We start from the raw sequence: 13,766 nt of genomic DNA on the forward strand, positions 1-13,766 counted from the left end.
CTAAATAGTACAGCAACATAAAAGGCTGTAAACAATTCAAAAATCAACCCCTCACATGTCAGAAAAGGAACACTGGGTCATCAAAGCAAAATCAACTTCTCCTATAGGTGTGGGTACATTTAGGATCTGAGAAGGGAAAAAGCGTGCTTAGGTTCCGGGCTCCAGTGTATGGATATACACCCTCTCCTTAGCTTGTTAGCTTAGGGATTTCCCACCCTGTTGCACACGGTGTGTTATCTGAAGTCATTTAACCTGTTGACAGTCACATTCTTGGAATAAGTAAGTTCCATGCAGGTGAACTTGGACAAACAATGCCAGTAACCTTTTTAGCTGCTGAAGTAATTGGTCCAAAAGTTTAAAATAATAAGCTTCATTTTCCACTGAATCTTGTTGACAGGCATTATCAGCAGGCTATTCTTTGATGAATAGTTCAAAAAATTATTGTTAAACTTTTTGTAAACAAAGTTGTTTTTTTAGTCATAATAATGGTTTTAAGATAAATTGTGTGGCTAATTGATATAAACTTAAGATGTATGCATTTAGTTAGCCTCAGTACATTGAAATCAAATGTGTTGTTACCAGTGCATCAACAAACGCACGTCAATATCTTAATTTATCATTTGTGATAATAAATGGAGAGAACACCGTAGATTAAGGTAATTCACAGCCTTGTTCTAGTCAATGGCTTCAACTTTCTTTTCTTTCCTTTTTTTTTGTGAGACGGCGTCTCGCTCTGTTGCCCGGGCTGGAGTGCAGTGGTGTGATCTCGGCTCACTGCAACCTGTGCCTCTTGGGTTCAAATGATTCTCCTACCTCAGCCTCCTGAGTAGCTGGTATTACAGGCGCGCGCCACCATGCCTGCCTAATTATTGTAATTTTAGTAGAGACAGGGTTTCGCCGTGTTGGTCAGGCTGGTCTCGAACTCCTGACCTTGTGATCTGCCTGCCTTGGCCTCCCAAAGTGCTGGGATTACAGGTGTGAGCCACTGCGCCCGCCAATGGCTTCAACTTTCTTGGCAACCAAGTTTATTGTAGGAGTGGCCAACAAATATCACACCCACTGACACTGATGCTACCAAATAGAAAGGTCAGGAAAGGGCCAGCAGCAACAAAGGGAGAGGAGGGGAATGTGAGGGTCCTAAGGAATCCACAGGCTGATGCAGCATCCTTTAATCCAGTTAACTGAAATGAGTTAGACTAAGAGTCTACACTTGGCCTTCAGCTGGCTCAATTCAAGGCTTTCCTTGGACCTACTGGGACTTCACCTTTAGGAGTGGTTCCTCTGGAGGAATCCCAGCACCAGGCAAACTTCCCAGGGCTCCTTTGACTTGCTGGAAATTGCCTGACCTCCAAGGGAGTGTTGTTTAAATAGATCAATTTAAGCACAGAAAGAATCCAGCCTGATTTGTGTGTGTGTGTGTTTTAAGATTTTATCAGTATAGGCTCTCTGAAATGTCCCAGTGAATATGCATGGTTTTTAAGCACAATGATATGAAATATATTAAAAATATACTAGAATGTAAGCTCTAGGAAAGGAGAGAATACAGTGTTTCCTTTGTTGACATTTTCCCAGCCCTAGAACTATGCCTGCCAATGATAGATGCTTTAAAAATATTTGTAAGATGAATGAAAGAATGAATGTATTCACCAAGTTTCTGACCTCAAAGAGTTTAGGACCTAGAAGAGCAGATAGGGCATGGTCAGAAATACCTATGACAAAGGTAGTGACTGAGGCTTGTCTCAAGACAGAAACCATTAAGAGGAGAGGGTGAAATAGATTCTGCCTGGGTTGATAAGGAGACATTTCATAATGGAAGAGTATTTGGAGGAAAAAAGGAGGAAAAGGAAACAGGAAACTGGAAATATGGAATGGACCTTCTACAAAAGATCACTGTTAAAGAAAAGTTCTAAAAATCTTCTTTGGTAATAATTAAAACCCCAAGACAACATGAATCTCTGAGACACAGTATGGAGAGATGTGAGAATCACAACATGAAGTAGAGGCCCATCAAATGTTTGACAAATAAGTGCCATTTCAAAAACATCATCCCATGGCCCGGTGCGGTGGCTCTCATCTGTAATCCCAGAACTTTGGGAGGCTGAAGCGGGAGGTTTGCTTGAGCCCAGGAGTTCAAGACCAGCCTGGGCAACATAGTGAGACCTGTCTCCACAAAAAATAAAAAAATTTCCCCAGGCATAGTGGCACATGCCTGTGGTCCCAGCTACTCAGGAAGCTGAGGTGGGAGGATTGCTTGGGTCCAGGAGTTTGAGGCTACAGTGAGCTGAGATCGCACCACTGCACTCCAGCTTGGGCAGCAGGGAGAGAGTCACTTGGGGGCTAGGATGAATTTTTTTCCGAGACGGGGTCTCCCTCTGTTGCCCAGGTTGGAGTGCAGTGGCGCAGTCTTGGCTCACTGCAACCTCAACCTTCTGGGCCCAAGCGATCCTCCTACCTCAGCCTTCTGAGTAGCTGAGACCACAGGCATGTGCCACCACATCTGGCTAATTCTAACAGTTCAGTGCAAAATGAAGAGATTGTAAGGAACTCTGTAAATACAAAAGGTTATAGAAATAGTTTATAAGAACAGTGAACAACAATGAATCTCTTTATGACAGTCTTCCTCATAATGTTTGCTTTCACATCAAATCAGTCATGAGGACATGATATACACTATACAAATGAGCTTTCTTGACTTCCTTTTTTAATATAAGAAATCGATTGTTTCCTAGGTCTCATTTCATTGAAATTGTTGGCAAATAATACTGAGGGGATGCAATTCACAAACTGCAACGTGAGCAAGACTGTGTCTACAGTGTTCATCACTGTACTCCCGGCTTTTAGCACCATATCTAAACACAGTAGAGGCTGTCCATAAATATTTATTCAATGAATGAACCAATATTTTCTGGGTAGGTCCTGTGTGCAAAGCTCTGGAGAGGCATTCTGGGGTAGGTAAGGATGGAGTCATGATTTCTTATGAAGTCTTTTCAAAGACTTCACAGTCCAAGGTGGGGATGGGTGGGACTGTGGGTGAGGAACAGACATAGACATAAATAGCTTTGCTGAAAGTCAGGGTGTGTAACCACAGCAGCATGTTCAAGCAGTATAAAAATAATAAACTATTAGATGTCACTTTACATTTATGTATTATTTTGTCCGTTTGATTATTCAAAAATGGGACAAAGAAGAATTACTTCTTAAACGACAGATTTCAAGGGTGAAGGAGTCTGGTGGGTATTGATGAGGAAAGAACTTGGCCTCAAAGGATGGGTAGTAATTGTAGCTAACCTCTATTGAACAAGCATTATGTGCCAGCACTGTTTAAGCATTTTATTTGCATGAACTCATTTAATAATAAGCATTATGTGCCAGCACTGTTTAAACATTTTATTTGCATGAACTCATTTAATCCTCACAATATTCCACGTGATAAATACTATAATTTTACAGAAGAGGAAACTGAGGCACAGCACTTGCTCAAAGTCACATGTCTAGTAAATGACAGAGTCATGTAATCTGGCTTCAGAGTACATGCTCTTGACCATTATAGTATTTTGTAGTTTCTATAGGTGGTTCAAGAGTGCAACTACCTTTTTTTGGGAGAAATCCAGGTAGAAAGAAAGCCTGAGCAGCTGATGTAAAGGCCTTGAGGAGAGAGTGTACTCAGTGTGTATGGTAAATGATGAATTTGCAGAAGGTTGGCAGGAAGTTTAAGAGGATGAAATGGGTAGAAAGGCAGGAGGGAATCACCATCAATACAAGATGGTTACATACACCATGTTACATTTACACTGCAGAATATTAGACAACAAATAACCAAGATGTTCTAGTAGAATATTTTATGAATGGAAATATCTTCATGATTTATGGAAATACTAGCCAGCATTTTTGAAATCTTATGAGAAACCAGAAAGTGTGTTTATCAATTCCTGTGGTTTACCTCATTAATCCTCACTGCAGTTCTATGAGATGGGTAATATTATTAATCCAACTTCGTAGATGATGAGTCTGAGGCTTAGAGAAAATAACTTCTTCTTATTTGGTTTACTATTTGAATCCTCAGACTCTTAACCACTTCACTTTAGTGCCTCTCTGTTAAGACATTTGAAGAGAGATGGATAGTGTGATATTATTTTTCCAAAAAGAAAAAAATATATATGAAATTCATAAACCAAACAGTAAACAGTGGTTACCTTTAGAGAGTAACATGGAGGAAGCAGTGGTAAGACTTTCCCTTTTCCCTTTACATACTTTCTACATTATCTTCATCCTTTATAATGAATTAATATTTAATAATTTAAGTATAACTTAATAAATGTTATTAAAAAATAATTAGTGCATATTGATTTAGCGTATATTTTTAATACTTAAAATAAATCTAGGCTTTAAAATTTTTAATTGTTATTTATAAAATAAAAGCTATTTTATATATATTAAAATAATATATATAGGCCGGGCACAGTGGCTCATGCCTGTAATCTCAGCACTTTGGGAGGCCAAGGTGGGAGGATCGCTTGAGCCCAGGAGTTCAAGACCAGCCCAGGCAACACAGCAAAAGCCCATCTCTAGAAAAATACAAAAATTAGCCAGGCCTGTTGGCACACGCCTATAGTCCCAGCGACTCAAAAGGCTGAGATGGGAGAATTGCTTGAACCCAGGAGGCTGAGGTTGCAGTGAGCTGAGATTGTGCCACTGCACTCTAGCCTGTGCACCAGAGCAAGAGTCTGTCTCCCAAAATATCTATATATGTATATAGATATATCAATTATATAATATACATATATAGATATACCAAGCAATTATATATGTATATAGATATGTCTATATACATATACATTCCTCATTATGTTTGCTATATACATATACATATATGTATGTAGATATCTATGCATATATATCTATGTATGCAGATATATCTGTATAATATAATTTATATATGTAATATATGTATATATATAATTGTTTGGTCTATTTTATGTATCTTGAGACCTATTGAAGGTTTTTGAACATGTGGGCAATTCTGGAGAGTAATTACTAAAAAAAGGGAAAATATGGGTGAGGTTTTGTTTACTGAGTTTTTGTTTTTGCTTTCCTCTTTACTTCCCTTTCATTGTTATTGACGTCTATAAGTATCCATTGGCATGTGACCCAGATCGAGCCTTATTTTCGTCTGTTTCCAAAGCATATGATTAATTTCTAACATACTACATTACTAACTTGTTTATTATGTTTATTGTTTGCTTCCCCTCCTCTGCCCATTAACCTAAGCATCAGAAGAGCAAAAGGCTTTTGTCTATTTTGTCCAGTTTTATAGCCCAAGCACTTGGAAAAACTTCTGGTGTAAAGCAGGTGTTGAATAACTTTGTTGACTGAATAATAGTGCGGGGTATTTTTGTTTTGTTTTGTTTTTTGAGACGGAGTCTCGCTCTGTCGCCTAGGCTGAACTGGAGTGGAGTGCAGTGATGCAATCTGGGCCCACTGCAACCTCCACCTCCTGGTTTCTTTTTTTGAGACGGAGTCTAGCTCTGTCACCCAGGCTGGAGTGCAGTGGCGTGATCTCGGCTCACTGTAAGCTCCGCCTCCCGGGTTTACGCCATTCTCCTGCCTCAGCCTCCCGAGTAGCTGGGACTACAGGCGCCCGTCACCGCGCCCGTCACCACGCCCGGCTAATTTTGTTGTATTTTCAGTAGAGATGGGGTTTCACCGTGTTAGCCAGGATGGTCTCCATCTCTTGACCTAATGATTCACCTGCCTGGGCCTCCCAAAGCGCTGGGATTAAAGGCGTGAGCCACCGCGCCCAGCCAGAGGAACTCAACTTCTAATGCAGGGGTCCCCAACCCCCAATCCAGGGACCATTACTGTGGTCTGTTAGGAACCAGGTTGCACAGTAGGAGTGGACGAGTAAGTGAAGCTTCATCTGTATTTACAGCTGCTCCCCATCGCCTGCATAACCACCTGAGCTCTGCCTCCTATAAGATCACTAGCAGCATTAGATTCTCATACCAGCCCGAAACCTATTGTGAACTTCACATGCCAGGGATCTAGACAGCACACTCCTTATGAGAATCTAATGCCTGATGATCTGTCACTGTCTCCCATCACCCCCAGTGGGACCATCTAGTTGCAGGAAACAAGCTCAGGGCTCCCACTGATTCTATGTTATGCTGAGTTGTATAATTATTTCATTATATATTGTAATGAAAAAATAATAGAAATAAAGCACACGATAAATGTAATGTGCTTGAACCATGCTGAAACCATCCCCCTACACCCCATCCTTGGAAAAACTGTCTTCCACAAAACTGGTCCCTGGTGCCAAAAAGTTTGGGGACTGTTGTTCTAAAGGAATAAAAAAGTCTAAAGGACTTTTTGAAGCTGTAAGGTAAGGGCTGGGGTGATATCCTGAACACGGTGGGATAATGGCCTTTGGGTGGAAACTGAGTTCCTTCATTCATTCAGCTGATGTTTATGAGCGCCCTCCCTGGGCAGGCGCGGTGCTGGTGCTTGAGGGTGTGGACACCAGAGCCAGTCCCTGACTTCTCACAACTTTCCCTGGGGCTGCACTTGCTGGAGTATGGCCCTAGCTGGTCTGTTGGGCTCTGCAGGAGTCCAAGCTGGGCTTGGGATAACCCGACAGACCGCAGGCCAGGGGGAAGCTCACTGGTGGCCGTCGCATCTCTCCCTCCAAGCAGGTTGAAGAAGGGGGCAAAGCAGACACCCTGAGCTCCAAACTGCAGGCTGGGGATGAGGTCGTGCACATCAATGAGGTGACTCTGAGCAGCTCCAGAAAGGAGGCAGTTTCCCTGGTGAAAGGATCCTACAAGACCCTCAGGCTGGGAGTGCGCAGGTAGGTGGCAGACCTCCACCCTGTCCCTCCTACCACCTCACCCCACCTCTTTCCCTGTCCTGCCCCACCTCCAGGAAAAGAGCTCGGGGTTGGTAGCTTGGCTTTAAACCTCCATGTGTGGATCCTGCCTTTTTTTTTTTCTTTTTTTTTCTTTCCTATCTTGTGGGATGTGGGGAGGAAGTGGGGTGAAGACATTTCAGACACTGCTCTCCTTTGAAACACTCATTTCCCAGTAAGTATTGGTTTGTCGGGGATAGACCTCACTGTACTTCCTAAATTTTGGAGCCTGATAAAAAGTGACACTGATCCCAGATGTGGTCAGAGCTCCAATAAGCTTTTTGTCTGGTGGGACTAGAGAAAGCAATTGGCTTGGAACTTTCAGTGGTATTTTGGGAACCACAGCTACACCAGAGGGTTCTTCAAAACAGGCAAATTCCCTCTTTTGATGTTTTGTTTTCTGGTCTCAATAGTGGTTCCTCTGTTGGGAAAGTGTTGGGTTGTGTTTGATTTTAATGCCTTAGCGTCAGAAGCTTTGTATTCCCAGGAACCAACTCTTGGTGGAGGAAATTATTTATGGAAAGGGGAAGGGAATTGAATTATTTTTTTGATCTCTATTAGTAAGCACTGCCTGAGATACTTTACATATCTTAGCTCATTTAATCTGCACATGAACCCCATGAGATAGCTAATCACTACCCCCATTTTACAAGCAAGAGGTTAAATAGGTTACTGGAGGTAGCCAAGCTGATAAGTTGAAAAGCCAGAATAGAATCTAGATTGCCTGATTCTATTTCAAGCCACTTGAGCGTCATTATCTTGACCTGCTAAGTGTTAGGCCTAAATATTTTGCATATTTGAATATTTCTTCCTTAGATTTCAGCTGCCTCACATAGCAGCTAATGTTACAGTATTTGAGAATGTTCCAGTTGGCTGAGACTTTAGGAGTCATCAACGAAGCCCCACCATTTTCAGGTTGTAGAAAATAAGCTGATCTTTCATCATGCCACAGATGGTCTCTTAAAGATCCGCATTAATTCATTTCTCAAATGTTTCCTAAGTGAGCCCATGCTCAGGGGAATAGCACCTCCTCCCAGCCACAGAAAACACAGTCATGACTGCAGTCCCACTGTGTCTCCAGGCTCTAGTGACTCTCCTTAGTGTGCTGGGCTGTGTCCAGTCTGTCTTCAGGGCCATCAACAACAGTTGCTTCTCTGGTGGTCAGTGATACAGAGTGGCTCAAAGCATAGGCACGGGATTCAGACAGACCCAGGTTCAAATTCCAGGGCTGTCACCTGCTAGCTGTGTGAGCTTGGCCAAATTACTTAACCTTACTGAAAATTCAATATCCTTATCTTTAAATGAGGATTTATTTATTTATTTATGTTTGTTTGTTTGTTTTTTAAATGAGGATTTAAAGATATGTATTTATGCCAAAATATGGCAACAATCTAAGTATCCACGGAAGGACAAATGTATAAAGAAAATGTGGTGTGTATATGTTTATGTACACACACACACACACACACACAATAGGAATATTATCCAGCCATACAAAAAGAAGGAAATCTTGCCATTTGCAACAATGTGGATGAACCTGGAGGACATTTTGTTAAGTGAAATAAGCCAGGCACAGAACCATAAAAACTGTTTCATCTCACTTATACATGGTATATAAAAAAGTCAAACTCAGAAGCAGAGAGTAGAATGGCGTTTGCCAGGGACTGGGGCATGGGGAGATTTGGTCAAGGGGTACAAACTTTTAGTTATAAGATGAATAAGTTCTGGGACTTAAGGTAAAACATGGTGACTATAGTTAGTAATACTGTATTGCTTACTTAAAATTTGCTATGAGAATAGATCTTAAGTGTCCTCACTACACACACACACACCCACACAGGTAATTGTGTGTTGATTAATTTGATTTTTGATTGTGGTAATCATGATACAGTGTATACAAATATCAAATCATCACATTGTACATTTTGAATATATTCAATTTTTGGCAATCATATTTGGGCAATCCAACATACTTTACAAAGTGATTGGAAAGATTAGATGAAATACTCTGAGGTAAAAAGAGATGTTGCTGCTATTATTTCTATTATTATTGGCCAACTCTAGGCATAGGCTCATTCCTTGTGGATCCAGATTTGAGTAAATTAAGCAGTCATCTCAAACATGGGGTGATGTGTCAAACAGATGGGTAGACAGGTTCAGAACCACGGGGCCATTCTTTGTTTCCAGAGAGTGCTGAAGGTTTTGAACTCACCTTGGCATTGGAACCCAGGAGCCCAGTTTGGGAACACTGGGCATTGATCTGTTGAGTACTAATGGCAGCATCCACACTCCTGATGTGTTTCAACATAACTGTGGTGATAGATTGGCCTCTGGAAAGGGCTGCTCTGTTTCCTGCTATGAAGAATAATCATGGTGGCTTCTGGTAGGCCTTCTAATAGATGGTGATATAAGATTTGAATTACTTCTTCTAGCAGAACCTTTGGAAACAGATAGTCATGGGGTTAAAATCTGGTTTAGTTACTTGCAAATTGTGTGACTTTGGGCTCTCTAAGCCTCAGTTTCCTCATTTGTGAAATGGAAATAATCATTCCTGCCTTGAAAGGGCATTAGTGAATTAAGTGTAAGTACATAGTAGATATGCAATATTTGATTATTATTATTCTGGATTAGGCTAGAGAGAGACACGTGGTAATATGGAGAAGTATTGTCATAATACCATATATGCTGACTCCCTGGTTATCTGGAGGCCCCCCTTTCATTCTCTTGGTGAGTTTACAACCATTTAAGGGCTGCTACCCAGACTTACAGGTCTAGAACTGGTCACGACTGTCCCAGAGCTTGTGGAATTTAGGAGTATTAATTCACAATATCCAAACTCACAAGAAACTGAAGGATATGAACCAGAATGCTACTACATTGACTCATTTTGAAAAGACAACTATAAGTGGAAAAGTATGCCATATGGACCAAAAACCAGTATACAGTACTTTATCCCTACAAGAAAACTAAATGAGAAGTCTAATTATGGTCAGGAGTTTGCATAGTGCTCTCCAGCTCCCCATGAAGAGAATGGTTCTGTAGGCACCAGTATGTGCTGGGATCCACTCTGATGGCCAGATGGTCCATCTTCCTATTAGGGGCTTGGCTGCCAGGCCACCGGAGATTTACATCCAGGAGCAAGGGCCCTTTCCCCTCTGGTCCCCAGGGAATCATGCTGCCAACTTTCTCCTCTCCGTTTTCATTCTCATCAACACCAAATCCCCTTCCTGATTGACACATTCTTTCTTTAGGTATGCTAATGCAATCGATAAGGTTACTGAGCAGTTCTTGCACTTTCTGTTTCTGGTGTGGGAAACATTTTGTCCGTAAGATGCCTTTTGAATATGTCTTATCTCATCTATTATGTGTTGATTTTTATAGTTGAACTTTAAAAGGAAAAGGAGGATGCCTTTACACCTGACACATGCTTATAGATGGGGATTATCAACAAGCCTCAGGAGACATGGATGGACATTTCTCCCCTACGTTGCAGAGATCTGGGCGGAAGCCTCTTTCCTCTGGATTAATCTGGCTTTGTATTGCGTGATGCCGTCACTTTCCTGAGAAGTCTTACCTTTATACCCTGGCACACGTCATCGTCCTGAGATTGTGTTTCCTTTGATTTATTCATGACAGAGTGACTACGGACATTTCATTTATTAGCTTTCTTTTTTTCTGTGTGACCTCCATACTTTTAAAAAAGATTGGGGTGACTTCCTGGAAACATAATAGAAAGGAGGGTCTGTTTCATAGATAAATCATTTGTGTAGTCAGAATGTATATTTTGGCAGCCTTGTACCTGCCTCTTTTTCTCTTAAAGTTATTTTGGGTGGGCGAGGGCAGCACCTCATGTCAGGCTTTCACATCCATCATAAAAATGTCAAGAACACAGAGCAGAGTAGTAGTGTTTATATAAGTTTTGGGATTGTCTTACCCAGTGACCAAAAACAATCAAAAGTAGAAACACCTTCTTAAAAGGCTACAGTGACAAGAGAAATGCAAAGCCTCAAGTAAGTTGTGGGTCAAAGACTTTCAAAGATCTGCTGACCCATAAAGAAGGCAGAGTTTAGCCCTTTCTGGGAAGAGGGCGTGAAGGGGGCGGTGTGGATGCTGCAAGAACAGAGCATGTGTCTGCTGCTTGATACATGAAGAGTGAAGGTTAACAGCTAGTAGTGGATAAATGGAGAAGAAATGATAAAATAATAAATGGGTCAGAGAAAAAAACATTCCCAAAGGAAAACAAACAGCTCCCAGTTGCAGGAAAACCCTTGTGGAATGCAAGGACAGTGCAAAGGATGTTAATTAGGAAAGCAGACATGGACACAAATGAGAGTCATACTCCAAATCCTCCCTGAAATCAACAGAGACTTTATCTGGCAGATATGTGTAAAATAGTTGTCCAGGAATCCGGTAACCTTTAAATAGAAACTGACAAAGGAAAGGGTCTTCAGATTTATCATCCCTGAGAGTAATGGAAGGTGCGTTTAGTATAAGGAATGCTCACTGCTGTTTGTAGATAACCTAAAACTTGAATTAAAAAAAAAAGGAGGCTATATTTGACCTCCAGAACAGATTGTTGGGGTTAATTGCTGTGTATTCATCTAAACACATATTTTTACCCTGAGTTTAGATGCAGACTCCTATCCTGAATTGGATTATCAGAATGGCCTTAGAATAAATGAATCCTTAATCCCAATTCTGATCTTTTCCCCAATTTCCTTGGCAAATTTAACCTTCCAGCCTTCTGCATTAAGGTGCTATTTTATTTATTTATTTATTTACTTATTTATCTTTCATTAATCAAAAGAAAGCTGGAGGTGCTATTTTTGCCAAATACTATCCTACTTCTGAATTTGTTATAAATGTATTTTTTGTGTTTTTACTTGTAGTTGGCAAAGAAAAGCTTGAGTATATTTCATTTTAAATATTTCATACTTTTTTATAAGGCTGTGCAAGCCAGGCAAAAGTCAGAGAGGGTATATGAGATAGTGGTGTCCAGCACTACCAGATTTGAGATGGCCTGGGTTTGAAGTCTCATGGCATAGATACCAGCTTTGTGACCTTGGGCACGTAATTTAATCTGTCTGATTTTTGCCTCACAAAATTGTTGTGAGGATTAAATGAGAACTATGTGGGTATGGTATTTAGTACAGTTATCAAATTATGAATCTACTGAAAACAAATTGCATATTTGTTAAGTAAATTATCTCTTTGACTAGAGATATGTTCTAGAGATTAAGTTCCACCTTATGAAATGGGGCAGTCCTAGTTTAATGGGAAGACTTTGATGGGGAAATTATCTTTCTGGGCATCAGAGAGAGCAGAAGGTGGGGAAAATTGAGCCCCTTTTCAAAGTGGACTCTTACTCCCAAACCTTTCCATCACCTCTGCAAGTTTGATGTAGTCTTTCCCCTTCCCATCAATTTATTCTATGAGTTGATGTGTTGGAAGGAAACGTTTATCTTTTATTTGACTGAATACACGTGTGTAGTAGTAGTAGTGGTAGATCATATGTTACTGGGAAAAGAGAGCTTGAGGAGAAAGCAGCATTGAAAAAGTAAAAAACAATAAGCATCTGCCTAAAATATGTGTATGCCAGGCTATATGACTTGCCCATGTAGAGGTGGCTAGAGTGAGAATCTAGGTCTTACGACTTTCAGCCCATGGGTCTCTGCCTGGAGGTAGAAATGAGGAATAGGTAAGGGCTTGTCCAAGGCCACATGCTAGTGGCCAAAATGAGAGTCTAGGTCTTTGAGGATGTAAGTCTTGGGGACTTCTGGCCCCTCAAACAGTGAAATCATGAACTAGTGCTTTCTATTCCACTGCCTCCTCCTTTTAGAAATATCTGCGATGCTATAAAAAAAAAAAAAAAAAAAAAAAAAAAAGGCAAGACCAGGCCTGGTGGCTCATGCCTGTAATCCCAGCACTTTGGGAGGCCGAGGTGGGCGGGTCACCTGAAGTCAGGAGTTCAAGACCAGCCTGGCTAACATGGTGAAACCCTGTTTCTACTAAAAATACAAAAAATTAGCCAGGAGTGGTGGTGTGCCCCTGTAATTCCAGCTACTCAGGAAGCTGAGGCAGGAGAATCGCTTGAACCTGGGAGGTGGAGGTTGCAGTGACCTGAGATCACGCCATTGCACTCCAGTTTGGGCAACATGAGTGAAACTCTGTCTCAAACAAACAAACAAACAAAACCACAAAACAATAAAAAACAAAGAAGCTTATGTTTGATTCATCTAAGAAAACATTTCGAATGAAGAGGTGATTCCCCACTGACCTTGAACTTTCTTTGGGAAGGAAATGCACTACACTGCTCTGGATACCCAGCTGACTTGAGTCTCTGCATCAGCCTCTGGAAATAAAACTATGTGCTGCATTAGTGGCTGCTTCCTCCCTCCTAACAAAAATGGTGACGAAATTAAGTTCACCACGACCCTTGGGCCCACACTCCCCTGAATTCACCCTCCCACATTTCTGAGGGTTAACAGAATAGTTTCTTTTTATAAACTAGTGAGATGACATTATTACAATGGAATGGGACGGTTGGCTCACACACTTGCTACCTCCGTGTCAGATTTCTGTGACCTTATATTTCTAGATTGAATTGCAAGACTGTAACTCACCCAGGATTTGCAAGTCAATGATCCAATGAACTTTTTTAAGTCCTCTGAAAGGATACAAAATTAACTCCATTAGCCATTAGTAAAAAGGGTTGTGCAAATCAGTGCCTTTTCCAGCTCACGGTTACAGTTTATAAAACAAAATAATTTTTTGGAATATTTTCACTACCACCTTCTCATTTCCTTCACACTGTTTTGCCACCTCTCCACCCCCTCACCTGCCTGACTCTATTTCCTGAAAA

The 13,766-nt window shown here is 41.0% G+C and overlaps 1 long non-coding RNA gene across 1 annotated transcript in view; it reads left to right on the top strand.

Annotated features, from left to right (window-relative positions):
- Positions 1-12,789, top strand: part of LOC110743273 — a 66,763-nt gene extending 53,974 nt beyond the window's left edge. The window contains exon 2 of the long non-coding RNA XR_002522061.2: positions 6,690-12,789. This is a non-coding gene — a long non-coding RNA (uncharacterized LOC110743273). The remainder of the gene's footprint in view (positions 1-6,689) is intronic.
- The last annotated feature ends 977 nt before the right edge of the window (positions 12,790-13,766 follow it).

This window comes from Papio anubis, chromosome 3 (assembly GCF_008728515.1).
Source record: "Papio anubis isolate 15944 chromosome 3, Panubis1.0, whole genome shotgun sequence".
Lineage (NCBI taxonomy): Eukaryota > Metazoa > Chordata > Mammalia > Primates > Cercopithecidae > Papio > Papio anubis.